The 26,502-nt window shown below is 47.0% G+C and overlaps 1 long non-coding RNA gene across 1 annotated transcript; it reads left to right on the top strand.

Moving 5' to 3' along the window:
- Positions 1–1,065: 1,065 nt before the first annotated feature.
- LOC146445253 (uncharacterized) lies at positions 1,066–25,624 on the top strand. Its single transcript, XR_014854259.1, has 3 exons — positions 1,066–2,535; positions 9,961–10,124; positions 25,251–25,624. It is a non-coding gene; the product is annotated as an uncharacterized LOC146445253 (long non-coding RNA).
- Positions 25,625–26,502: the final 878 nt, after the last annotated feature.

Genomic DNA, 26,502 nt, shown 5'->3' with positions numbered 1-26,502 from the left:
TGCAGGGGAATTCATGTTCTTGGAGAGTTAAAGAAAGACCAGGAAAGGTTACTTTTAGCAGGTTTGAGGTGTGGGCAACCAAGGCAGTGCCTTGCCTGAGGTTACACAGAACCAGGGTGTACACACAGCCTCCTCGCTGGCATTAGGAAGAGTGTCCTAACTTTGGGAGCCTGCTTTTGGCTGCAGTCTGGTTTCAAGGCAGTTCATGGTGACTGTGGTTCTCAGAGACATGATATGGAGTGAAGAAGTGTTGGCTTTTCTGTTTCCAGGTCTGAGTAAAGGGTCTTCCACCTTCAAAACTTTTCTTGCAAGCAACCATGTGATTGCTCTGAGGCTTTGGGAGCTGCAATTCCCTCAGCCCCTGCAGCTCTGCCAGTGAAGGGGGAGCCAAGTTCAGGGGTCTACCCTGTGGCCATTGCCAATCAAGTGCATAAAAATAAATGCCTTTTCCCTGCATTCAGTTCTTGGACAGATCAGTTGTCATGGGTCCTGTGGGTGAGACTGTGGTTTAAAAGGGAGTCTTCTCTACGTAGACCTTCTCCAGGGACTTTCCTGGCATTGTGCCCTCTGTAAACCTTTCTGTGCAGCCCGTGACACTGTCATGGAAATGGGCAATTGAAGTTGCCAGACTGTTGGTGTGAAGCACGGATAACCCCTGTCCTCTGGCTGTCCTGCTGCCCAGGGATGGATGGAGGCAGGTGCTGTGGGAGGTGTGCCAGCAGGGAAGGGTGAAGCAGCTTTCCTGAGGGACACACAGTGTCCCTGAGCCCAACACTGCATGTGTTGCCTTGGGGAGGCAGGGCCCAGCCTTGGCAGAGCAAGCCTTCCCCATGCCAGTTCCTTTGCAGGACAGGACCTGTCTGGACCACTCACTGCTTGGACATTGAGCTGAGCCAGCCAGAAGAGGGGCTCTGTTGGAGTTGGTTGGCAAGGGCTGGGTTTCTCTAGGGGAAGGAGATGCCAAAGAGATTCAGCTTCTGCCAGAGGCGGTTTGGAGGTGGTGCTGCAGAAGGCCAGAACCTTCTATATGGCGTGAGCTTTGAGGTCAATACTTCACCAGGACACCCAGCCCCTCTGAGCAGCCAGAGGCTGCTCCCAGCAGCTCACATGACAATGATATTACTGTTGCCTTCAATTGCTGTCATATTTGAGCCATTGGATCTGTTGACAATATGCTGTAGGGACAGCTGAGGTGCTTTCAAAAATTTCTCTTCCGGGCCAGCCTGTGAGTTAAATAATTCCTTAGAACCCTGTCAAAACACCAGCACAAACATCAGCTCAGCACCCTGAGAGGCAGTGGTGGTGGGATGCCGGAGAAAAAGCAAGACAGGGAGGGAAAAGATGGAAAAGAACGTGAGTGGAAGGATGGAGACTATAACCCAGACCCTCTTGCTTTCATCTTTTCAACCGTGCTCCCCTCCTGTAGCAATTATGCTGAGAGAACCCATTTATATTTTGTTTCTGTTCTGTTTCTTTCTTTGGGCTTGATAGGAAAAAAAAAAAAGAAAAAAAGAAAAAGCGGCATATGCAATGGAAAAATGAAGTGAGAACAGCAATCCTCCCAGGTCACCCTCTTTTTCCTTTCCACTGTGCTTGCCAAGCACAACCCATTTTTGTCTCTGCTGACAATGCTCCGTGCTGCACTATGGCGTGTTCCAGCCCTCTGGGGCATGAACTGAAAGAGAAACTCCTGGCAGCCCCCAGGAAATGCAGCAGTGAGGAACTCATATAACCTCCACTAGGCTCCTACCCTGACACAAAAGCTGTGCAGTGTCACTGTCCTGAGATGTGTGTGTCAGGGAACTTTGGGAGGGCTGCAGATGGCCTAGGAAGACACCGTGTCCTGAGTCTGAGCGAAGGGCCAGCTACTTCCCGGAGTGCGTGAGAAATGGCAGGGCAGCCTGTGATGGGGCTGCTGACAAGCCCCAGGAGGGTTATAGACCAGTCTGTCATTGTTAATCAAAAAGATATGTTTTTTCCCTCCGCCTGTCCACAGCCCCCTTTGACACTGAACTGCTTGTTTTGAGGTCTGTCCCAAAGAAGAGCACCAAAATACAAAATGCTCCCTGGGAGTGTAATCCAAGGCAGAGCTCCAGGCAATATCATGTTCAGATGCCTGATCCCTTGCACTTGGTTTTGAAGAGACTAAATCTGAACTCTCTTGAGCAAAGTGCCCTTTGACCTGTGGCCTGCAGACCCTCTGTTCTGAAAGGTAATTAAGGAGAGCAAGCCTTTTGCTGGCCAGTTTAAATTCAATGTACGGGGCCTGTGTCTTCAAAGGGAGAAAATCATGGGAAGATCTATAATCAGAGAAGTTCGAAGCCACCAGTCCAAGAAACTGGAGGCACTTACAGGAGAGACTGCTGTGCTGGCTGTGGTTTATCTTTTCTTTCCCACAGGAGAAGTTTTGCCTCCATTTAGAAAGCACTGCAGGACCTGGTTCCTCTCACAGTCCTCCCTTAAGCATTGACTACGGAATAAATAGAGGATGTTTTCCTTCCCTGAATATCTATTTCCTTCCTAAATAAACCATGGGTGAGTCTGTTTGGTTTTTTTGAGTTTTTGTTTTGTTGTCGGTGTTGGGTTTTTTTTTTAATGGAAGAAACAAAAACCAATAGGTATCTTGCAAAGCTTTTAATGGCTGTATTTGGCTCCTTGGTAACATGAGGAATGGAGAAATCACTGAACATAGAATAAGACTTGGGATCAGCTAACCCATCCTCCTCTCCATGGCAGGATTAACTAAGCCTAGCCCATACCTGACAGATGCTTTTTGACATGTATTTAACAGCCCTGCAGCCCTCCAGCCTACTCAGGAAGTGATTCACTCACCTTATTATTTAGAGAATGTTGCTGGTATTGATGTGGGTCTTCTTAGTGTCTTTTAGGCACATGAGTTTGACTTTTCCCCTGTGGGAAAAGAGAACAGGTTCTTTTTTTTCTCCTTGCCTTTTGCAGTGACCTTTCCCCTGACTGAAGCCTGTTGCTATGGCTCCTCACAGTCTCCTCCAGGTTGGATGAAAAGGCAGCCCATGCTCTCTAACCTCTCCCACAGCCAGAGCGGGGGAGGCAGCTGAGCAACCCTTTGTGCAATTCTTTCACTGTCCGTGATGGTGGTGATACAGAGGGAGTGGATAAAACTAGGATTGGTCAAATGCCATCCAGGCTGTGCTCACAGAGCTCAGCTGAGAGTGCTTCACGTGCATCAGAACCAAGGTGCCTTCTTGCAAACCATCTAAAGGCCTGAAGCTGTGATTCTGCAAAACTGCCCTTGTCCTCAGGAGTCACTGGACAAAGGAGCTGCTGGATTTGGACTCTGTTACCTGCTCTGAACCCTCTGCTCATGTGAACCCTGGGATCTCTTCTGCTCTGACTCCTAACCTCTTACACCACTGAGCTTCCAGGAAGGCTTGGACTGAGACCCAAACACCCATTCTGCACGGGCAAGTTCAGACACAGGTTTTTGCAAGCCAGTCTTTGCTTCACCCATGGACAATTTTCATTTGGATGGTTTTCCTCCAGCCCCATGTGTTGTTGTGGCCTCACAGATAACAGCTCATGGCTTGTTCTTGCACCCTGCTCCTTGGCCTGCCAAACCCCCATCCCTGTGTTGCAAATACCACAGCCCTGAAGCAGCCAGGTACAGTATTCCCCTCGTGGTACTGGAAAATCAATCCTTTTTATCCACAGAGAGCTAGAACTGCATTTAACTATTTTAATAACATGGCAGGATTTGGTCCATGATTTCTGCAAGGCTGTGCTATGGTAAACTTAGGATGATCCCTTCTGTGTAGGTGAGCCCACACTCTGTTTATGACAGGACATTGCTCCATATCTAACCTATTGCATGGGCACACTTCCTATCTTTAGTGTTAGTAACACTCTTACACTCAAAACCCAGGTCACCCCATCAATATTGCAGTGGAGTGCAATATTGTCTGGCTGTATTCAGCAAGACAACATCATGTTTGCAGGTAACATTTCAACAGCTCTCCTTAGCCCGGCTGAAGCCCAGGGTGTTTTTAGGTGCTGGGGAAGTTCTGCCTGTGGAAGGCTTTACAAAGCCAGTAGGAGGGCCCTGCCCTGGGACTTTTGCTGGGATACAGTTGTCATTGCGCAGGAGAACTTTGTGAGTCACCCCAGTATGTGCTCATAGAGCCGTTCGAGAGCAGGTGAGCACTTTTCACAACCACACCAAGTGTGTGCTGTGTGCTGCAGACCAGGGTGCACTTCATGTTGGTATCTGAGTGCCCTCTCTCAGTGGCAGTTTTTGGCTGTACACTGATGCAGTTTGGTTATTCACCATGTCCTCACCAACCAGCACAGCAGTGCCTCTGGCAGCTCAGCCTTTCTGTGCTTGGCACTGAATGGCTTCACCTCCATCCCCAGAGCAGCTCTGTCACTCACCCTGGAGCTGTGGTCAACCTCTCAAGTCCCCACTCAGGCTGCATGCAAAGGAAACATCCTCAGAATCATAAATGGTCATATATTTTCCTTCTGTTGAGGTCACAACTCAGAGTCCCTTCCCTGACACTGGAGTTTTCCAGTGGAGATATGTGCAAAGAGATAGGGTCTGTGGAAACCCCTGTGCCAGCTTTGCTTTCTACATAGGGGCAAAAAGTCACTTCTGATGAGCCACACCTCTACTGCAGAAATGCAGATGCCACTACAAAATGCACACAGACCAAACACTGCCTGCCTTGTTAGGTTCCCAGCTCCCAATGATGATTTTTGAAGCTCCCAGCAGAATTTATTCCAAAGTCATATTTTAAAAGGGCAGAAACTGCTCACGCATTCCCTTATTCCAGAAAAGGCTACTAAACTCTTGGATGGTGACCCAGACTTTAAGGTGCCGCTTTTGTTCAGGTTTCTTACACTGAAAGCCAGGTTTGGTGCTTGCTTAGCTGCTCTGAGTAGGGTGAAAATTTATTATGTGGATGTCAGAAAACTGCAGTGAGGATTGTCCACTTAGGAAATTTTATGGACATGACTTGTTTGACTGTGTGAATTATGCTGGTGTAGCTAAAGAGATGATAGATATGACTACCTATGACATGTCAATCCTTAGCTAACACCATGCAAAGAACATGTTGTGGGCAATACCCTGTTTTGATGTCTGTGGCCTGCATAGACTGCAATCAACTCCCAAGATTGCACAAAAATTATGGACTGTCTCCAACCTTCCAGTTTGGGACCACTGCTGTGTGCAGGGGTATAGTAATAGCTAAACTATATAATTACATCTGATCACATTCACATCAGGGACTTTAGGACCAGGCCTTCACCACATCTGCTACCAGTTAGGGCTGTGCAGAAGGGGGATCTTTTGCTTACTGAGCTGTGTCAGCAAGCCCCTGCTGTGCTGTACATGGAGGAGCTGAAATAAACTACAACTGGTAGTTGCTGTAAAGCCCCTAGTGTTTTGCCGTACAACACAGCAGTGAGCTACATTGAGGAGGAGTTTCTTAATTCAGACTTTGCCGGAGAGTGACCAGCCAAGAGAATTTTGAATCTGGCAGCCTGTTATCAGTGTGCATAAAGAAAGGACAGGGGGTTGGGGGTCTCAAGGACAGTAGGTCCCAAAGCAACTGCTTCCCCCAAATCCAAGCAGTGCTCAGATCTATGCAGTGATGACAGCAAAGCCTAAAAACTCTTTGTATCCTGCCTGGTTCTCCCTGCCTATGGACACCTTGCCAGCTTCACCACCTGCTGGGGGAAGCAGGCTCCCAGCAAGGAGAATTGAGATAGTCCTCTTCCACCCTTCTCAGTCCCAGGTCACTTAGCCTGAGCAGCCCCATGTGGATCCCGACAGCTCTAGAGATGGCAAGACAGAAACACACTAAAGTAGAAATGTCAGACATCTCCTTTTTTCTGCAGCAAACAAGTAGACTCCAGTCTTTACCATTTGCTTATTCAAGAGGGATGATAAGGAAAGGGCAAAGCTGCAAGGCTGAGCAGCCCAGGTGTAATGGAGATCCATGTTTTGCTAACCCAGAGCTCTGCACACACAGTGCTATTTGTTGTGCCGCTGCTTGGCCAGGCTCCTGCAGCTCAGCCGGTCATGCAACAACCTCTCGCTCTCATTAATGCCAGATTGGGTTCCTGCCGCCGCTCCCCTGCTGCTTTTAATTATGTGGCCACCAGCCAAGGACTGCTGGGGAAAACCCTACCCCTCAGTTTGGGTGTCAGCTGCTCCCAGCTAAAACATATGGCTCTGGGAGGGGGGAGAGGGCATAAAGGAAAACAGAGGAAATGGGAACAATTCATGGGAGAAAAAGGATGAAGGTCAGAGGTTGAAAGTGCAAGAATAGGGAGTGCCACCATGGTCCCTTCTCTTCATCCTCCTCCTCCTGGGGCTGCAGGTGGTCAGTCTGACCAGGGCAAAGAGGAGGCTGCCAAGGTCTTGTGGCATAGCAGGGCCACAGGTGGAGAAGGTGCTGGTGTACACAGGCATTGAGAAAAGCACTCAGCCCTTGGGGAAGATGGGAGAGGCGCTGGGGCATGCCAGGTGCACGTGTGCCAGGTTCTGGCTCATGCTGCAGAAGGGATTTGTGTCCAGGAACCCCATAAACCATGCTGTGACCATGCCTGTGCCTGCTGCTTCCACAGGGTGTGGCGTTGGCTCATGGATTATTGATCCTGCTGGTGTCCTTAAGGATCTTCTGAGGGTAAGGGCTTACTCCACGTAGGGAAGTCTAGTCACTTGTAGTTCAGAAAAGTTCCAATTTTAGTGACATCTGCCAGGACTGTTCTCTGGAGCACCAGGGTCTCTCTGCCTTCTGTACACAAGATGTGGGTTATACACCGTGGGGACTGAACAAGGACACCTCCGCTCTGCCCCTTGGTGGTTGGAGGAGACCTGCTTGCTCTGAGATGTCTGCTCTGAGCTGGAAAGAAATCAGAGACAGTCCTGGGCATCCCAGTGTCCCGGGGATGACACTGGGACACTGTCCAGCACAGAGCACAGGCAAAGGGACACATGTTGCTGGTGCTCTGAGCTGCACTGCTGTGGGCAGGGGACACTGCCATGGAGGTCTCCACATGCCCCAGGCGTGCTCTTCAGCATATGCCACCACCAGCACCTCCAAGCCCCCTCTCAGCAGCCCCCTCCCCGTGCTGCACAGAGAGGCAGTGCTCCTTGGCAATTCAGAAGGCCCAGCCTGGCAAGGCCAGCCCAGAGGCTCTTGCTGTACTGGGATGTAGCACCAGCACTGCAGTGGCTTCTTCAGCGGCAGTGACAGCTGTGTTCCCAGACACTCGGACACAAGGTCAGTGTGACCCTGGTACTCCTTCCTATTGCCCAGCCCCAGGCAGTTCCCCACACAGGCACTCTGAATTGCTTACGAGCCTCCAAAGAATCTAAAAAATCCCTAATGAGTCCCTAAAAATCTCCAGTCTGCACACGGGGTCTTGGGAAGGGTACAGGCCACCTGAATAACAGGACAGTGGTGGGCTGACCATGACTCAGCCACCCTCTCATTGCCCCCACCTCAATAGGTCAGGGGGAGAAAGTTGGATGAAAAAAGTCCTCTTGCTGTCAAGATAATTACAGTTTAACAAGAAAAGCAAAAGCTGCACATGGAAGCAAAGCAAAACGAGGAATTCATTCACTCCCTTTGGGAGGCAGATGCACTACACAGGCTGCTGTGAAAAAACTTAACTTCCTAACTCCATTGCTGACAGATGCAGCACAGACAGCAGACATGCCTTGTCTATTTTGTACACACACTTGCAATTGCTCACCTTTTTAAAAAAATTTTCACGCTCTTTCCATCTCACTTGGATCTGGGTCTGCCTCCCAAGGGATACCCAGTTCTTAAATGCCATTATGTCAGCTCCATCATCTATACAACAAATGAACCATCCTCCAGTATCCTCAACAACCTCAGGAGTGCTCCGACCTAGAAATGCCCATTTCCCTTGTGCATGTTACCACAAACACCTGCAAATGGACCATTACACAGTTGTGTGCTCATACACACCCATTTGTTCCTACCACAAATACAGCTCGGACATGAGACTGAACCTCTGTGCTGGCAAGCTACTTAGCAACGTGAACTCTTAACATAAATTAGGCTGACTGCACTGGTGAGCAGCTCTTACAATAAAAATCACGTTACCTTCCCTTCTGGCTTCCCATCCAGACAATGTGGCAGCCTGGGAGTCATGTTAGGTCAGGAGATGTAGAAGTCTGAACTAGCTGCAGCTGCCTCAAACAGCTCTGGAAGGATCTTTTTCTCTTTGTTCAGTTTTGATCCTGTTTTAATAGGCAAGAGTAACTGGTTTAAAGCAGCACACAGAGTCCCTGGGAAACCCACTGCTAGAGCAGACACTTGGCTTTGTCCTGTGCCTGGGCACCTCATGCAGAATGGGGACTTTGTATTTGCTTTTAGAAGATAACCAATTCATATAGGAGATTCATGAATATTCAGCTTGTGCTTAGGGTTGGGGAGAACAATCCCTAAAACAAAGAGGCAAATTCTTTTACCCTTCATTTGGGGGAATGTGTTTTCCAGCCTAAGGGCTGCAAGTAGCCTGTGATCCCTTTCTGTGCAAGATCCATTAATGACCGGTGTTTTTCCAAGCCTGAGCATGCATCGCTGCTGAAAAATAGATGCAGGCAGCGAGGGCTTGGGGTTAATGTTTCTGGAGGAAGGAGAGTTTGGAGGTGAGTCCAAGAGCATATGGAGCGAGGCTGAAGTCAGTCAATCTTCCTGTTGTAGCCTTTCTGGCTTTGTCCCCTTTCTGTGACTGTACCTGCCCTGGGAATCTGTAGCAGGGAAGTCTCCCAGCAGTGGGAAGACATGTGGATATGTCCTTTTCTGCACAGCAACTGCAGTTACTCCTCGGTGCAATGAAAAACAACCAGTGAAGAATCTTGTCTTCCCCAAAGTCTTTACAATAGTTGCATGCTATTCCCAGAGTTGCCTCCTCCCTCATTCTCCTTGCACAGCACACATTTTAGAGCTTAGACATGCTGCCTAAGTATGGTAACAAACTACTAATAAATAATGATCGTACCTTGTTTGTCTATCTGCAGTGACCCTGCATGTGTTGTGAACTCAGATGTTCCACCCCAGGCAACATGCAGCTGATGAGCAGGAGTTAGCCATACCACAGTGACCTGGGTGCATTTCTAGGCTCCTGCATACATCTCCACACAAAACAGTTGTTGGTGTTGTTTACAGGAATTTCCAAGTGAAAGAAACTTTCCTTGAAAAAGTGAAATAGGATTTCCTATTAAAAGTGCTCCTTTTTGGTATAACTGTACCCACACTTGAGCTGTTGCTGCTCTGACCACGTGCTCTCTTCCCTCCCCTTCCTAACCCTCTTCCAAAATAATTACACTGGTAGCACTTTTAAGTACAGCCTTGTTTTCCTTGTATTCATCCTCGTGTGAACTCTCCTGTAACTGTTCCGTGTCGTCCAGCCAAAGCAGCAGAACAAGTTGGGTGACCACTGTGTGACTGATCACCGCCCTGCCGTGGGGAAGACAAACAGTCGTGGCTGGAGCTGTGCAAAGTGGGCACTGTTTGCATCACATGAAGGAGGTGTCACCTTTGTGGTTCTCTGTCCTGGTCCCAAAATTGTTCCAGTAGTTTCAGATGAAGATGGTTGCTAACTGTGTGCATGAGTGCTACCAGGCACCTGCCTGGAGATGTGTGTGCTGGGAAAGAGGCTCTCTGTGACCTCTCATCTTTTCCCACTTGCCAGGAAATGCGTGCAGCACCAGCTCCTATTGACAGGTCCTCCTCCATGCTTCCACCTGTTGCCTTTCTTTTGCAAGCATGTCTGTGTGCTCCTTTCTCCCCTTCCAGCTTTTACCTCAGGACCTTCATTTTCTCCTTCTGTTCAGCTCCAGATTTTCCATCCCATCCCATGCTGCAACCCTACATTCCCCCTGCCTTCCTCTAACCTTGTCCTCCCCCTCCATCACCATTCCTCTCCTGTTTTTCACAGGTGAGAGGCCACTCAAGCTGTCCACCTGCTGACCAAGGAGGAGGAACAGGGCTTGAGGAGAGACAGAGCCCGTCGGCTGCAGGACCTGGTGCAGCAGAGCTGCTTTAACCCCCAGCGGTGATGGAGAGGGCTGTCAACGTTTTTGTTGTGTTGGCATGGCAAAGGTGGGAGGAAGGAGGCAGGGGATGTGGGGGGGAAGGGATTTGAAACTTCAACTGCCCCTTTGTCTTTTCACCTCCTCCAGTTTATCTGGTGCCCTGTGGAATTTACGATCCTCCCCCCTGCAAAGAGCTGTTGTATTTCAAGTCACAGAGTGCCTTCCAGCCGGGTGACAGACCAGCTAGCCTTCCCTTTAACAACCTCAAAGGACATCATGAGCAAAGCCAAACCTTCTCCCAGCAACAGTTTTAGGAAAATTATTATCTCTCTTTTACCAGTGCGAAAACAGTGTCAATCCATTCTAAATCCCCGTGGTGGAGCTGAGCAATGGATACAGCCCATGATTTCTTATATGCTATTCTAAGGCTGCTAACAATCTCTTGTCCTTTCTCCCTCCCCGTGCTCAGCTGGACATTTGCCCGACTTAGGGAGAATAAGGATACTGACTTGTGCCATTTGAAGAGGCAGAGAACAGGTAAAGCAGAGGAGAACAGGAGCAAACGTAGAAGTCAGACAGAAAACTCCCATCTCAGCAGCAGGAGTTGCCATTTAGGTACCACTTTTCAGGTGCCCCAGATGAGGGATTTTAGGAGTCTCAGCCTTATCTGTTTCTCACCTCATTGCTTTGGTGTGTTGTGAAGGGGACAGGAGGCATGTTTTGAGAGGATGCAGCCCATGTGACAGGCAAATGGAATACCACAGCTCCCTGAGCAGCTCTGCCACCTGTGGCTTTTTCTGATTAAGGGGCACACAACTGAGAGGCACTGGGAATTCGAGATAAGCTCCAGCACTGGGAGCACTCCTGGCAGCCCTGTGGCACAGTGAGAGAGACAGATGAGTGCAAAGATGGATTTCACAAGACCTGTACAAGGTTTCAGGCACACCCAGCTATGGAGGATGGAGTAGAGCCCTGAGCACCTAGGGATGTGGCAGGCAGGCCAGAAGCTCTCTGAGGGAGGTGCTGATGCAGATACCTGAATGCTGGGTGAAGCACCAAGTGCCCCAGCTCCTGGAGCAGGTGCACAGTTGCAAGGTATCACATGTTGCTGGTGGCTCCATGCCCTTTGCTAGCTCAGCCAGGGGTGAAAGGACACACAGACCTCAGACTAGCAGGATGCCTGGCAGGTATTGCTTTCTCCAAACATCACCAGTCCAGTCTGCTTTGCCTGGGCACCTCGGATGGCTTTTACTGCAGTGGTACAAAATGCAGCTGCACCAGTGCTGCTGTGTGCTGCCTGAGAGCCCTTTGCTTCCACAGGTCAACCGCAGACACCCTGCAACCCTCCCTTTCTCTCTGCAGCCTGAGGGCCCATCAATCCACCCCTCCTCTCTGCCTGGGCACGTCCTGTGCCTTCAGGCTGGGGTAGGAAGCTACAAGTCTGTTAACGCCCTCCTCCCCGTCCCGAGAGATAAATACACAGATGCATTCGAGCCAGGCCAAGCCTCCTGGCAGCTGAGATACAGACTGGCTGCTTGACAGGAGTGGCTTCCTCTGTGTATTACCTGGCACTCCAGATGTGTCAGTTTTCCTCCTGGATACTAAACTTCAGAGGTCTAGCTCCTACCTGGGAGATTCAGCTCTTGCTGTCACTTCCCTACACGTGCTCTCTCAGGTTCTCATTGACTAAGACTGGTCACATAATATGTAAACTTTTTTCATTCGCATCTATTTTTGTATTTATAATTATAAAACGTGAAAGGCTTGTCTTCATTAATCTCTGACACAGCAGTACTGACATCCTCTCAGTGGGATTTGCAACAGGATAGGCTGGAGGACTGCACGTTTATTGGATCAATTTCAGCTTGCCTTCCTCATGGCCCTGCCATGGCTTCTCTGGTTACCACAGGTAGGTGTGCTGAAACCCAGAGCAGTAATGCACACCATGCCTTCTGCTGTCCGTGCTGGTGGGACAGGGAGAAGGAATGTCACCTGGAAAGGCTCCTCCACCTCTGCTGCCATAGAGAAGTCACACAGGCCTTGGTGCTGAGACCTGCAACTCAATCTGTGGACATGACCTTTTGGTAAATCAAGCTGAGTGGCCCAAGTTTCTAATTCTCCTGCATTATTAATGTCTCGCTCAGGAATTAATCTGGGTCAGGCTCTGCTTATGGGCCCACGTGTGCATTTCAAGTGTAAGCTTATCCAGTGTCCAGAAATGGATAAAGGCAAGATTTTGGCTCAGTTTTTTAAAAAAAAAGACTCTATGAATTAATGACCCAGTGACAAGTATCCTCTGATTTTGGTTTTATTCCCCCACCAGGGAAATTGTTCACTTAGGGCCACAGCAAGTTTTATGTAGGGGCCAGGATTCAGACTTAAGTTTGCATTGTATCAGGATAAAGCCTTGGAGAGGTGAGCAAAAATTTTAAGAGGAAGCAGCAAGCTGGGCAGAGGGCTCAGAAAACATGACCTCCAAAGAAGACGTGGTAAATTCCAGCATGTTTTCCTCTAGACACAACAACTGTAAAAGTTGCAATGCATTATTCTCCATGTCCATGGATGCAAGGCAGGTCTGACTTGATTTACAATAAAGGTGATTTATGGTAGGCATGGGGGCAATATTTTCAAGTTTTTAACGATTGCTACTCTTCCAGTAAGTACCCACAGAGAGTGCTGCTGGGTTGTCACCCATGGGTTCTTAAAAGCTTGTCTCCACTGCTGGGGCAGGGTGAGGTATCCTTGATCCTGTCTCAGAGCAACGGGAGGCTTAGATCACCATGAGCTAATCGGTGAGGCAATTGGGCACGGCCCATGGCCTTTTTGGAAGAAGGCTTTTAGGAATGCATTCAATTAGCATCCCCTTCATTCAGCTGGGTGGGGCTGGGTGACAAGAGCCAGGGATCTCCCGGCTAAACTGCAGCAGAAAATGTGGAGGGCACCTCTGTGCAAGTGCATGGTGCACTAAGTTTTCCACTTAGGACATACCTGGAGTTTCCTAGGCTCTGTGGTGAATCCTCACCAATTAGTACATGATGTTTTAGACTTAAGTATGGCTAGAAGCAGGGCAATGTGATGTTTACAGCTTGATGTCCTTCATGGTTCAGGCCTAAACCCTCCCCTTTGGGTCAAACTTTTCTTTCTCTTTCAGACTTTGGGTAGAAATCTAGCCTTGCAATCAGAGTGGTGTAAAGGTCTAGTAAGAGAGAGTAACATCGCAGCTACACAGTGCTAAGCACAAAATTAGGTGCAGTACTTGGATGGCCTTTTTTTATTACATTACAATGTTCCTTCAAGGCATTCCCTTTTATAGAGGCAAGCACAGTTCATACTCATTAACTCAGATGGACTGACAGCAAGGAGCTTGGCTTTCCTGCCCCAACCACATCAAACAAACAAAAAATAATCCTGCATCAACAGAGACACAAGCACTATGTGCCAACAGGAACCAGAGGTGTAACCTGCATCCACTTGCATGGTTGTCTTCCACCCCAGCCTTCCCTGACCATTACATTTGCTAATGGCATTGCATCTGCAAGAGGCATTTTGCAACCTACTGCCCTGTTCCTGAGCAGAGAAATGAAGCTCCACATTGCACAACGGGAGAGTAGAAATACAAAAAGTTAACAGCACAAGATTGAATACCAGTCCTGGCCAGCTCCCTCTGCAGTCCTGAAGACCTTCAGGTGAAGAAAGGGAGCTCACATCTTTCAACTGTGCTCCAGCTTGCCACACCTTCCTCATGGCACCCTGCCTGCAGTCCCCATATCTGATCACACACCCATCCTTGTCCTGTGATCTTATTTTTTTCCTTCCTGTATTATAGGCTGATTTCATGATTGCTAGATGCCCATGGGACACGAAGGCACCTGTGTTTTGCTGTCAAGGACTCTGGAAGCACTGCTAGAATCTAGCTGACACTGCCCTGCCCCCCACTACTGCCTGTGTTGGCAATATTAACAAAAAGTTATTTCCAAAACTGAAATGCAGAGCCAACTCCCTCATTGGAAGAGCAATAAATAAATCTCACCTCCTCTTTTACCCACACAGGGTTTCTTTGGGTATTTCTTTCCTTTTTTTCACTCCCTCCTACTTCTCAGGGGGTTATGCCTTTTTATCACCTCTCCTGGGTGAGGTAAGAACACCAGCATGACAGATCCATCTTTCTTAGGGTGGAAGCTCCCCCAAAAGCCTCGGCACACTGACGAAATCCCGAAGCTCAGAGAACCACCCACCTCACTCATGCTCTAACCATTTCTTGAAAGATCACATAAAACAACCTGTTGCACAACTCTCAGAACATCAAATAACCCCTTTATTTATAGTATATACACCTGCAACAATAAACCTCCCTTTTGAACTGCATTGGTCAATATAGATTTAAAAGGCTTTTCCTATTTCAGTCAACATCTCAATTTGTTGTTTAAGCATTCAGTGCTTTGGCCTGAGAGGACCTGGCCTTGTGACTTCCTCTAGGACTAGGTGATTAGGTTTGCAAAATCTTCTCCAGTGTGGTTCTCCGGGAGGTCTGATTTTTTTAATGCCAGCTTCTTGCTCTATACACTTAGCCTACATTAGGAAGCCTATGTTTTGAGTTTGGAAGTATACCTGGAAAACGTGGCCCCAAAAATTAAGGAGGATAAAGGTAATTTCTTCAAGATGCCAAGCAAGGTTAAAAAAAAATCTGTAGTATTTGAGAGGCCCTTTCTGCAATAGCTCCAGCCTATAAAAACCAGCAGCAGAGCATCAACCACTTACAAGCAAGCCATGCCCATCACAGCTCCTTTGGTCAGTCAGTGGAAATAATGTCTTTCTGCAGTGCCCTGGGCACAACGTGAGCCCCCAGAAGTCACAGATTTCTCTAAGCTCCCTCCATGATGGCCAAGAGAGCCAGATGAGCTCAAGCTGGGTGGAGGATGCTGGGCAAGTGCAGTGTGAGAACCACTCCAGTCCTGCCAGTCAGCAGCACCCTGAGCTCAACCAAGAGCCACCCCAGCTACTCAGCTTGGTGTGGACTGAGCCACAAGAGGAGCCCTCTGCCCCATTCCCCAGGCCTGCTGGCCAGCATTGGCGGTTTTGGCTTCTCCATCACCCACCTTCACAGAATCACAGAATACGCTGAGTTGGAAGGCATCCACAAGGATCATCGAGTCCAACTCCTGGCTCTGCACAGGACACCCCAAGAATCACACCATGTGCCCAAGTGCATTGTCCAAACACTCCTTGAGCTCTGTCAGGCTTGGTGCTGTGCCCACACCCCTGGGGAGCCGTGTTCCAGTGCCCAACCACACTCTGGTGAAGAACCTTTTCCTAATATCCAGCCTAAACCTCCCCTGACTCAACTTCAGGCCATTCCCTTGGGCCATGTCACTGTCACCACAGAGCAGAGATCAGCGCTCCTTTATTGCACACAATAGTCAAGGCCAGCCCTGTTATTTCAGCTAGGGAAGAGCAGAACCCCTCTAGTTTCTTCCCCAGTCTTTTCCATCTCTCTGTTGCTGGTGACTTCCTCAGGGCAAGGAAATACTTTCTTTCACGCGTTGGTACAGCACTTAGCGAACGATTTGCATACTTTTATGGGCGGTGCGTGCCCTTGCTTGGAGATGCAGGAAAAGAGGATTGCATGGGTGTGACATGCATTAGCTCTTCAGAACATACCTCGGGGAGGCTGTCTGGTGAGTTAGGCAATGCCCTTGCAGAGGTTTGGGTGAACACTGTAAGGGAAATAAGCTTCAAAGAATGAAGACAAGGCTGGCAGCGTTTGTTACTGTTGTCTTCCTACTCATTGGCGCATAAATAAGAGACAGGAACTCCCTCTGTTTATGCAGGAACTGGAAGTTTTCTCTTTTGTCCATTGGGATAGACTGGGGGTGACTCAGGCTGTTTTCTTCACCACCTCTTTGCAATACAAATATATTTCTATGTATTTACTTCAGTGCTGTCTTTGCCTTGAAATTTCCAGGTGTAAGTAGTCCAGAGGAGTTATCCAAGCAAATCTTCCTTGTGGGAGTACTGCTTTTTGCTGTCACAAGAGAGTTTTGTTGGTTTAGCTGATTTCAGTAAGTGAAACAAAAATGATTACATATTGGCAAAAAGACTTTTAAGAGGATTCAACTGCACTGCACTAAGGTTCTTGTCATTATGGAAATTTCAACTTCTCTGCCAAAGAAAAAAAACAGACTGAAGTAAAAAAAAAAACAAAACTGCTCCTTAACAATATTGTTATTCTGGCACAAAACCGACTGTCACAGACATACATTAAAATTAATTTTCCCAGATATTCACTGAACTCATGATTATCCTCTCCCCACTGAACACCTTCAATTTAACTGAAGATCAGGCTTGAAACAAGATAATGCATCCAGCAGTCCATCAGAACATTCATATATATATATATATATATATGAGAACAAGATCTGAACTCTGACACAGCTCTCAAACCAAACTAAATTCCTCAGGCTTTTTAGAAGTGAGAAAATTCAGCTTTGAAAAATGCTGGGTTTGGTTGGGTTTTTTGGTTTTGCGTTTGGGTTTGGTTTTTTTGGGTTTTTTTTTTTTGTCCCCCTTTTATCTGCAGGAGAGAAATCTGCTGGATTTGAGCACTAGATCAGATCTTGAGGCTTAAGGGTGGATCTCAATTATGCAGCCCAGGTCTATCACTAACCATAATGGGCTCTCTGCATCGTTTCTTGAGGACATGCCCATGCAGACAATAGCTATGTGCTGGCAAGCCAAGGTCTAAATGTATCTAAATACCATACAATCATTAAAAAAACCGCACCGGGGGATAGGGATCTGGGCTGCTGTACTGCATGTACTTGGCAGATACCTGTGCACTGTGCAGAGCGGTGTCACCGCAGGAGCAAAGCACGTTCTCTTGGGACAAGCTATTCCTCAGAGCTGCTCCCCCGCTCTGCCGTCTCCACTGTAATTGCCTCTTGGAGTGCTAGATGTTAACACCATGGCCCCAGGGAATGCTGCTTTTTCAGCAGCCTGTGGGAAAGAACAAAGAGGACAACAAGGGAGCGCCTGGAGCAAAGCACAAGGGTAGTAGACATCTCGCACTCCATCAGGGGAAAACCCGAGCTCCAAGTCAGCAGATTTACCGCAATTTCAGGCGCTGTTAACGCAACGTTAAGGTCCTGGTACACGTATGTGTATCATGAAAGTAAATCTGCACTTGCCCAAAAGCAGCAAGGACATTAAAAAGAAGGACATTAAAAAGAACCATCAGCATTCTGGTGAAGAGCTGATGCTATCCCCTTAAACAGAGGCTGGGCTTTCAGGTTTGCCTGGAACTGTGTGATCCTAATCAGAATATGGGCAGATCTTCGCCACGAACTTTCCAAATAGCCCAGCCAACACAAGTTTTTGTGCAATTCACTGCCCCTACCTTTAGCTTATTGAAGAGTTTAGGTCTTTGAACAGGGCCTAAGTTAGTGGGGAACATGGGGTCTTCCAGAGTGATGCCTCACCCTAGGATCAGTGGTGGATGTCAATAGAATGAGTTGCTCTTTGGAGAGGTGCTCTCTAGTGAGTTTGGAAACAGCACAAATTCAGCCCTGGCCCCTTTGTGCTGTGTTTCTCTCTCCCTCCTGTACTATGTAGATAATGGCATGATGAGGCATTTAGTATGGGATTACAACTGGAGAGTCAGTTTGCCAGCTGGGTAAATCCACAAGTGGTTAATGCAGTGCATCAAAACAGCCAGGAGAGCACAAGCGATCTCTCAGAGGGGTGTGCCACATGCAGCTCTTCCTGCTCGTGGCAAATGGGCAGCATCCTGTCCTCAGCCCTGGGCAGCCACAGGAACAGATGTATTATGTTATAAATGAAAACGAGTCAATCGAAAATTTAGTAGCAAAAATTTTATATAAAGCAGATTACAAAATATTAAAATTCAGAATTTAGAATATAAGGCTGGAGGCAATAAGCAATAAGCAAACAGCGCTGGCTGTGCCTGGGAGTCTCTGGCTCCACAGACAAAGCACACCTTCGGTTTAAAACTCCTCCTTTTTATACATTTTTTTAGTTTCGTTTCTCAGAAATCCCACTCCTCTGAATTCCCGAGTTTTATGTCATGCTCTGTTTTCTGCACTTGCGTTTGCTGTTGCTGGGGTCTGTTGCTGGGGGTCATAAAGGGGATGGTCCTTCTGCACTTGCGTCTTTTGCTGTTACTGGGGGTTCTAAAAACTATAGAGCAAGCAAAATCTAGGGGAAAAAAAGAGGGGTGGGCTAAAAAGCAGTTACAGCACAATTTCTATAACTCAACTACAAAAACTTCATTTCCTAAAAAGTACCAATACAGTCCTGTATCTTTCCATGCCCTATAAGGAAAATCCTGTCTTTGAGTCTCGGTTTATTTCTTATAAGGACAACTCCACTCCTCATAGCAGTCTTTGTTGATAATTGTTTCTAGGGCTAATTTGAGATGCATTATTTCTTGACATGAATCATACCTGCATATATTACATATTATAATCCACATGACCTTCCCTGGCAATAACTTGTTCCCACCACATGTGTGTGGTATGTCCCCCTATCAGCTGCATGGTATGTGCCCCTATCAGCTGCATGGTATGTGCCCCTGTCAGCTGCATGGTATGTGCCCCATCAGCTGCCAGCTTGTACTTTTGCCAATTTGATCAGACACAAAGCAAATTTGATCAGATCAGGACCATTTTTTCCTGTTCTGGGTGTAATCCCTCAGACAGAGCTATCACTGCCTCTGGTCTATGTGCAACTCTTCTATCTAGGGCAGCCAGAAGAGCATGACAGCTGCATGATAGTCTGCCTGGTACAATGGGTGGCCCCAGTTAGGAAGAAAGGACTTGCCACCCTGTTTCCCTCAGATGCACAGAGGGACTGCTGAGGTGCCTTGATGGTGTAGGGGAGTGTCTGGAGCAGCCTGAAAGGTATAACTCACAAGCACATCAGGATATCTCACTTGGAGAAGCCTTGTAGCCATCTCAGCACAGGGCTGTAAATCCCGTTGGCCTGCAAAGGCCCCCAGGGTCAGAGAGGCTGGAGGAAGCAATGGAGCAGCACTTTCCCCAGAGCTTGCCCTTGGCAGCTGGCTCTGCCCTGCCGACACGGACTCTGTGACCTGCACGCCCAGAGGAGATAAAGCAGGTGCTTCCTTCGTTTTCATCCAAGCCACCACTGCTCTGCACTAACTTTTGGAAAGGTGCTGAGCTCCCTACTGCTCTGCTCTGCAGTCAGACCATGGCTGTGCTCAGCACATGGCCACGAAGGGGTGCTCCTGGGAGCATGTCATACACCAGTGCCCATGGCCCATTCAAACCCTCTTTGCAACACATGCTGAAGCTGATTAAAGGGCGAGAGCCTCTGTGTCCTCTGGTCTTTACGCAGAGTAAGCAGCAGTAGAGACAACACTTGCTAGGACTTTGCTCTAATTTTTACAGAGCTAGTGAACTTCATCCACAGTACAGGTTTATGCAGGTTCTTTCTGAAACTAGAACTACATCTTGTCCTTCCTGTTGCAGTAGGCAACCATTCTGGCTTCTCTGAAAAATGAAACAAACATATATGCATGCATTTGTGTGAAACTCTGCTGGAAAAAATCTCTGTAGCCCTTGTACTTGTGGACACCAGAAATTCCAAGAGACACCAGTGGCGAGAGGGGGTTGGGCAGAGCTCTTGTAACAAAGGACAAAAGGGATTTCTAAATATTTGCTTTTAAAGAGATGCTATACCTCTTCACCACACAGCGAAACCCTTCTCAAGATCTCAATTACTGCTCATTGAGGCTACTTTTTAAGGTCTCTTGTTTGGATTCTGAACATGTAAGCACAACATTTTTAAAATTATATTTTTGTAAAAGCCAGTGACCTTGTCAACTATGCCTGTCATCTCAGTCTTCTCTCTCACTCAGCAATTCTCTTCTTCTAATTAATTTTCTTACTTTTTTCCATGGGGTAATATTACAGCGTGTTGATAAGCAGCTCTTTTCTTTTGCCCTGGAACAGTGATCAGTGCAAACAGGGAGGTTTTAAAAACCTTGAAGAGACAGATTTTCTGCAAACAGAACTTGTTTCTGAATTAAAATTCTGTTGCAGATAAGGAAGACTTGAAGCAAAAATCTATAGCTGGTGAGTGCTTTGCTTGCTCATGCCTATTTGAGTTGCTCTGGGCACTAAGTACTGGGAATATAACACATCCTTGGGCTATAGCCCATCTTCACAGAACAATTTTGCTGCTGAATCTGCACTTCTTAATAAGGGTAACTGCTCATCTCAAGACTATAATGATACCAATGCACTCATGCCATGGACTGCAACCCACTGTTCTGGCAGTTCTCTTATCTTATTTTCCCACCGCAAGAGTTGGAATGAAATGTATTTGTTGGTGAAGCTTATTTTTGCTGGCTCTCCATCTCAGGCAGTGGAAGATTTTATGGAGCTATCTTGTCTGTTTCAAAACCTTTTCTAAATCACCCTTTTCCCCAAGTTACATTGTCCTGAAATAGCCCTGGATATAAACATCCATCCATCAGGCATATGTGCTTCGTGTTTCCCAGGGTACAAAACTCCCTCTGCAAACACAGTGTAGGAGAACTACTGTGAGCCTGCACCTTCTAACCACCAACTTGGCTGGCTGTGGCTGGTGTAGGTGACATTCTTGCTCTTTCCTAGATGCTTGTGCATCTCAGCTAAGAGGACAACCAATTTACCTGCATATAAATTCCAGGAATAAGGAGCACTTCTGAGTGTCAGGGATTAGGACCTGACACTCAGAAGTGCTCAGACTATTCCAAACCCAGACTGGGGTGAGACTTGTGTGTTTCATAGCCCCTTCCCCAGCTCTGTCACTTCTGCAGGACCCCAGGGGCATCCTACTTGAGGCCCTGCCTCTGTTGCTCAGGAAGACAAGGGCATTTCCTTAGTAATTCCAGGTGGGCATGATGCTTTTCTTAACAGTGAAAGACTTGGCCATTATAAGTTATAGGAACTATACTCAATCACCAGCAAATCTGGGGGGTCCTGTTTCCCACACTATATCAGGTGACAATATCAGTCTACGGCAATGCTGTTCATGTGGATGTGGTGTAAGAGCAGATCTCCAAATAAGAGTCCATGTGAGAAAAATGGGGGATGCTTTCTGCAAGTTTGTTTCAAGTGGGACCAGTTCTCCAACCTGTTTCAGTGTCTGTCCATAGCACTTGAGCCCACATGGCTGCTGGGGGAGATGGGAAGTGCCAGGGCAGCAAAAGGAAAGGCCAGGGGATTGTGGTGGTGAGACAAAGCTTTTGCCCTGGGAATGCTGATGGCTGTTTTAGGACATCCAGGCAGCCTCAGACTCCTGACTGATGAGATTACACTCCCTCTGTCTTATTGAGACATGTACCTGGGGCTACACCTTTTATCATTTTGGTTTCTTCTTACCACATGGTGCTTTTTGGACAGTTACACTTTAGGCACAAGTAAAATACCTGCTCTGTAGTATTTGCCTTAATACTTGACTTCATAACTTTTGCTAAAATCTTCATGGGGGCTGGATTGTTACAAAAACCAACTTGCATAGTGACTGACTCCATTTAAGAGCACAATACTATCAATCTTTTCTCCCTCATCCTGAGGCTGTATAGAAAAATTTCCCTGGTTCAGGGAAAGAAAACCTACAACAAATCAGGGTTCAACAACCAGCACCTTCCCAAAGCTCAAGCACTGACATGACAGTTTGATAACCAGCTGAAAACTGTGTCTGATGGAAGATCCAGAGTGAAAGTCCAGGCCTTAAAAACAGGGTCCTTATCCACAATTACTGTGTGCAACACTTGTCAAGAGAGCCCACACAGTGAGGTAAGGTTGCACCATGCTGTCTCTCCTTCCCTGAATAAAAAGTGCCTGCTCTAATGAGAGGCAAGTCCCTGATTCAGCAAAGCACTTAAGTGTTTTGATGAACCGGGGCCAAAGTGAACATCTTGTGCAGAACTCAGTTGTCTAGTGAACAATATCAAATATTTTATTCATGGATGCAGACTTAAATGAAAATTAAAGACATGGCTATTTAAGGCCTTAGGTGCCCAAACTCATATTGTTCATTTTTTATTGTCTTAAAGTAATCATTTGTACGGGAAAAGAAGCAGCCACCTCCAGAAAATCCATCCCTGTCATGCTGGGAAGAATATTCTCAGTCCTCCCCCAGCACCCTGTCAATTTGATGGCTTATGCAGCTTGCTTAGAAACTTGTCACATTCAGGCTATTTCAGATCAACAAGTTCCAGCCAGTATCTTCTCTTTTCCTACCAGGAACACTGAGCTTTAGTACACTTATTGGCTGCGTAAGGGGTGGGGAAGCGAGGCACAGCCTCCTGTAGGCCAGATCAGATATTAGAAGTGTCTTAATATTGTGCCATCACCCTTACTTGGCCATCAGTCCCCAGACAAGGCACTGAGCTCCATGCTGACCTCAGTCTCTGAGGCTGCAGCCAGCAAGGGTCCCTGTCAGGCTGCTCTCCTCTCTCCAACACCTCTGGCTGTCCTGCTGAAAGGGTCTCTCTACTCAGAGAACATCAGTCTTGGAAAATGAAGCATCATGGCAGGTGAACACAAACCTCAGTCTGTGCAAGCTTTCGCTGAGCAGTGTCTCACCTGAAATGCTGGATGCAGCAGTGTGCTGTGGCTGAAGTCTGCACCACAGGCAGGTGGAGGGAGCAGAGCTTGGACTTTGGCACATCCTGACTTCAGGGTGTTTCTCTTCAGAAACATCATCTTTTTCTAACGAAAAATATTCAGTAGAACATTGTAAATGCCTTTTGTATATTTGAAAATATGTCTGTAGATTGTAAAATGCCAAAGAGAGCTGTTTCTAGTATGGCAACACATACTTATTTTTTTCTCCTTGTCCACCCTATAGCAACAATCTTCAACTCCCTTTTACTTATCAATACACCCACTTGTCCTCTCAGTTAGGCATAAAACAGTCAAAGTATGGATTTACAAAAAAGAATTCTGTCATTTTTCACCAGCTTGTCTATACTTAGATGCAACCACCTCCCTGCCATGGAATATAGGCAGATGCAAATGGGAAGAAAATGAAAAAAAAAAGAGTACATGCAGACATTTTTTTGCTAAACCTTATGCTCTCTTAGATTTATTCCCATACAGCTACTAGTGCTCAAATGATTTCCAGAGCAGGCATAAGTTACATGGCACTCAGTTTATCTGCTCTGGAATGGCAAAGTGCACACACAGATATACACTGTGGTTCCAGGGAGTCTAGGGATTTCAAAGGTGCTTTATCTTCCAGATAACTCACTGGCAAAGAAGGGTGAATTAATAACAGTGTTGGTAACTAAAATTGGAATGATAGGTTATGAGTATGGACTTTAAAATAGAAGTGTCACTTAAACGCATGTTACCGATTTGTTCAGAGCAAGATTTTAATCCTCTATTTTTTTTTTTTTTTGATTTGTGGATTCCTAAGCATTTTTCCTGGAGAAGCACAAATCCTTGAATTGTGCATTTCAATCTACTGGCAATGGCTTTGCTTTCTGTGCTTCTCTTTCTGTGCCACCTCCCCCAAGCAGTCTTTGGGGATCTGTGACCCAGAAGTAAAACCCCATCTCCCAGCAGTCAGACAGGAACCACGCTCCCCTAAACCCCACACATTGATCTGATTCACTGCATGACTCTGGTAAGCCTCCATCCACCTCCTCTCTGGGAAAACACAAAAGATCCACAGTTTTTCAAGTTCTCGGGCTGAGGCACTTTGAGCTCTGTACAGAGAAGGGCTGAGCGGTCAGAGTTCCCACTTACGGAAGTGCCAAGTGCACAGGAATGTTGCACAGGCATAGCACTGAGGCTCTTGAAATGACAGGAATGCTGTGAATTTGTGCTCTTTGCCTCTGCAGATCTCGACACCATTGACACCATTGCTCCAAAAGAAGGTGAATCTATTTATATGCAATAGCAGAGGCTGGAGCCCTTATTTTCACTGGGCCTTGGAGGAGCCTTTGTCATGTTTTTGTACCACTATTTGAATGAACTTGGAAGGCTCTGCAAAAATGCTAAATACTGTCAAAAATTCAAAATGTTTGTATTCCTCAGCCAGGGGGAGGAAAAAAGTACCGGAAGCTTAGCCAAGCCTGACAGGGTATAGTGGATCTTGATCTTTGCTCACCCCATAGTTACATATTGTACCCCCACCCCCCTTTTAATGGAGTCACTGCCTTATCTCTTCAAGTGATCTCATTCAAGATAGCAGAGGGTATGAGACCTGTAAATACAGATGGAAGGTCGATAGAAATACCATTTCATACACCTTGCCTTGTCTGTTTCCCCTCTGAAGAGGGATGGTCTTCAAAAAAGCGTGAACCCCTTTTGACCACTTTTCTGAACCACACTGACAGAGAGATCATGGCAGAGGTACATCTCACTTTATCTGCACTGTTGTTGCTTTTGCTGCCTGTTGTAGTTTGCTGTGGGTAACCCTGTCCTCTGGTGACTCTCGAGATAAGGTAGAAGTAGATGAGACAGAATAGCTTATTTGGGCCCAACTCCGTTTTGGGGTTTTTTGTTTGTGTTTTTCTGAGTAAGTAGGAGCCGCAGGAGCTTTTCTTCTCTGCTGGTAAGGACATTGTAGTGTCCATAGGCAAACATGGACAGTCCCCAACATGTACTGTGCCAGTGAAGAAGCTGCTTGGTTTTCAAGGTGAACACTTTAGTGTGGCTCTTGTTGCCACATGTCCAAATAGCTGGTGAACATGGGAGATGTCACAGAAAGAAAAATCTGATTAAGAGATGGCATTCTTTCCTATTCTGTGGACTATCCACTGCTGGGATCCTAGTTTTCCCAGCAAATGCAGCCCTAGGCTGTGGCAGTTGTGAAGAGATAAAGATTTGCTTCTCTGTGTCAAGCTACACGTAGTTTATTACTAGAAGCAGGAATATGCTTGAGTGGAAGTTGTCATATCTAGCAGCAAGAGCAAAGGGCTTTCAGACCCTTGGACTCTTAACAGGAACCTGCTAAAGCTTTTCTGCATGCCTGCCTTCCCTCACTGTGACTGTTTTCCCATCCCAAAAAGGGCCATAATATAACTCCCTGCTGTAAAACAATCCCCGCTTCTCAAAGTAAAAAATGTGGGAGGAGGTCCTTGTGGTGTCCACAGCAGCAAGCGTTCAGATGATGCCCTGCACTGCTTAGCTAAGGCTCCTCCTTCCCCTTTCAGTGCATCCCATGCTACCTACCCTCGGAACTCGACTGCTCTGCAGCAGCCCACAAGCCCGCACAGCTGCTGTCTGAGGGGAAAACGATGTATGGTTGCACATCTGCAAAGTAACGACTCAAGGTTACTCCTGGGATGAACTGAGAGGGACACACAAGCCAAAGAACAGGAGTTTTCAGGTATTAAAGACTGATTGGGATTTCATCTGCTGGCAGGAGTGGAATTCCCAGTATGTTATCTCTGTTTCTCTCAGTCACCCTGCCAAGGGCTCAAAGAGTTTGTAATTGCTTGTAGATACTGAAAACAGAGCTCTCCTGATTTTTCTTAAGCTAATCTCACTGATACCTATTACGGAAAGAGAACACAAGCATTTCCAATACAGAACATTACAATCCCTGCCTGGTTTGATGTAATAAAATTTCCTTTGATCCGTATGGATTTGTTCTCTGCTTAAATCACTGACAGTGAAACTCAGACACTAATCCAGGTTTACAGCACCACAGCTGCATGCTACAGTTTCGTATTATGAAGAACTGACAATGCATCAGCTATCCCAAGGAAAAGATGGATCAAACTGATAGTGTGCCAAATCAACTACACTGGTTAGGCAATACAAGGGCCAATACAGTACAGAAGTGGTCTGGAGGTCTTCTTTCAGTGTCCTATTGATGATGCTTCTTCAGTGCCACATAGAAAGCAAGCTAAGTTTGGTACAGTGTGTTGCTCTTCAGGAGTAAAATGCTGTTAAGGACTGAAAATGAAACTAACAGGTGATTACAGGCACTGGAATTTCTACCCAGTTCCTAATGCCTATCCCCTTTTCCCCACCCACTGGCAAGAGCCAAGCCTTTCCTGGGAAATCTCAGAAGAAAATCTCAATGGCAAATAATGAAAGCTGTCTGAGAGCGTTGCCTCGGGGTCAGGTTGGTGCAGCTCAGCAGGGAGACAGCTGTGCATGTATTTTCTAGGTAAACCAAAAGCTTCAGCCTCCCAGTCTGTCAACACAGTGCCAGATCTAACAGAGACCATGAGAGGCTCCAAAATGGAGCTTATGCAGACAACTAAAAACGTGTCTCTGAAATGCTGGCCTGCTGTCTAAAATTGCATCTGGTCTCTCTGCTTGCTTGCTTTCATGTTCATTATGTTCTCTTGCAGAAGCACCTCAGAACTGAGTGGTCAAGATGTTTCTAAGTCCAGCTAGAGTCACGCTGGAGCCACGCTCGAGCATCCCCCACATCTGCAAACAGCAGATCCA

This window comes from Lichenostomus cassidix, chromosome 1 (assembly GCF_008360975.1).
Source record: "Lichenostomus cassidix isolate B80296 chromosome 1, HeHo_3.0, whole genome shotgun sequence".
NCBI classification, from domain to species: domain Eukaryota; kingdom Metazoa; phylum Chordata; class Aves; order Passeriformes; family Meliphagidae; genus Lichenostomus; species Lichenostomus cassidix.
Note: the sequence above shows the minus strand (reverse complement) of the source record. Positions and strands in the feature narration are given on the sequence as shown.